At 39.1% G+C, this 2,111-nt stretch overlaps 1 protein-coding gene across 5 annotated transcripts in view; it reads right to left on the minus strand.

Annotated features, from left to right (window-relative positions):
- The window catches only part of WAPL (WAPL cohesin release factor), a 132,051-nt gene that overhangs the window by 62,997 nt on the left and 66,943 nt on the right, over positions 1-2,111 (minus strand). For 3 of the 5 annotated variants that reach the window (XM_017746263.1, XM_008642781.2, XM_017746262.1), the window contains exon 1: positions 1,675-2,002. The exons of the other annotated variants lie outside the window; for them this stretch is intronic. The gene's annotated coding sequence lies outside the window, so the exon portion shown is untranslated. Of the gene's footprint in view, positions 1-1,674; positions 2,003-2,111 lie in introns of those variants that run through there. 5 annotated transcript variants of the gene reach the window in all.

Genomic DNA, 2,111 nt, shown 5'->3' on the forward strand with positions numbered 1-2,111 from the left:
CGGAAGAGCAGAAGTTGAAAATTAACAGATTAAACAGGAACACATTTAAGAGCTCCTTGCATGTGTCTTCTACTTTTGTTTAAACCAAGAAGGAAGACAGGCCACCTGGGGGTCTTTTACCCAAAACACATACTTCAACTACCAGACAAATGACAACATAAACCCCAAACCCTCATATCTGTTTTGTGAACCACTGTTTCTCTCTTTTTGGCCCAAACACAGATAGGAAATTGCAATTCCTTACAGTCAGCCTGAATCTAATCAAGCCCATCTTTCTCTCTTAAATTCCTCTCCATCCTGGAAAAAAGTGTGTTTAAAAAGACAAAGAGTTATTTAAGCTAAAGAACCAAATAAATCTAACTTTTAAAGTGTTAACTAACTTTATATAAAGTATATGAAAAATGGCAGTTAAAACAATTTTTATTGAACTTTTCATGACCTATTTGTTCAATGCAACTGTTTTTATTATTATTCCCCTGAATATGTGGTATACTGTCTTCCCTATTTTAGTTTTCATCTCAAGAGTCACAGTCTCTCAACCTGAAGTGCCAGTCTTGCTTCTGCCAAAATTGCCAGACCGCTTTCCAGAAATGTCCCTCTATCACTTCATTCTAGCAAGACTGTCTCACTAATAATAGTCTCCCTCTATTAGACCAGACCAACCTTCATTTATCATACAAACTAAGCAATTCATGGGGAGAAAATCCATGAAGAAAATTTCAAGTGAATTAAAATGATCAAATTTGAACTTTAGAAGTTTACCAGGTAGATGGTAATGCAATGCAGAAGAGTGACAGACCACCCACTTTGGGAAAGGCTCTTCTCCCCAGCAGTCCAGCCAAAGGAAGGTAAAGGCAAGTGCTTAGCTACAGAGCAGAACTCTGCTGCAAAAGCCCACTATGCAGAGGGCTCCTGGCTGCTCCTAGCAGACAGCGCTCTTTAACCCCATCTCCTCTTTTCCCCACACACATCACTGCCAAACTTCTTTTTTCCTCCCCTGTAGGTAGCTCAAATTTTCTATTTTTTATCTACACATACTTTAGAAAGCAAACAGCAAACTAAATCTAAATTACCAGTTTTACTTTGCTGATGCTTGTAAATATTTGTAATAGTAACCAAAATATTTTAGACCAGAAAGGCCGAGTTTTTGAGGGATAGAAGCTAAAGTAAAATATTTATTAATATCTCATGTTGTTTCTATAAAATTTACAGGAAAGAAAAAACTACCTCACTCACCCCAGCACATTTTCCTCCCCTAAATCCTCAAGACTCAAATAAATATAACTTATAATAAGCATTATAAGAAGTTCTCCAAGTATTTTTGACACCACATTTCCAGCCTATGTAAAGATAACGACAGATTTAAATTATGGTTTGTAGTCCCAAAGAGAAGATTCCTGCAGTCAAGAGGAGTTCATTTTCAGAACGTAGAACCCCATTTTCCTATTTATAAATTTTAAAATTAAGACCATCTCATTAGAAGTTTTAAATCAAAATATCAAAACCCAAATTAATACTCAGTATGATGTGCATAGGTTAAAAGACCAGTATAAGGAAAATACAAATATGCCATGCTATAAACTTGTATCTTAGATTGAGATTAAATTTAAAGACATAAAGAGATGCCTCCTTACATGAGAGCATGGACAGAACAAAATTTTTCTCTTTACTTACAATTTCCTCTTGATTTTTCACTCAGAGGGAAGTAAAACACTTGGTCAGTTTCACTCTGTTTCCACTCCCTGCCTCCCTCTCCTGCATTGTGCTGCACCATTTGGAGCAGTGCAAGCAATGTACATACAAGTAAAAACCCGAAACACAGGTCTCCCGCATTTCCCAGCGCTAACTCGGCGGATCAGCTGGAGACAAAAAACCCGGTAATTCCCCAGGAATCCCATCAGCCACCCCTACTCATCGCTCCTCTCTACACCGCTCCTCTTACATAATCAAAGACAAGAAAAATAGGTTAAATGCACGGAGGCAGAAGGAGCTGATGAAATCCCACGGTGACAGTTTCTTTTTTTCTCCCTCCCCCTGCGGCGGGGGGGGGGGAGCGGAACCGGGTCACCCCACCGCTCCCTGATGTCATTTCCCTTCCCGCCCGGCCGCCT

Source organism: Corvus brachyrhynchos, unplaced genomic scaffold (assembly GCF_000691975.1).
Source record: "Corvus brachyrhynchos isolate BGI_N302 unplaced genomic scaffold, ASM69197v1 scaffold279, whole genome shotgun sequence".
Classification (NCBI taxonomy): Eukaryota; Metazoa; Chordata; class Aves; order Passeriformes; family Corvidae; genus Corvus; species Corvus brachyrhynchos.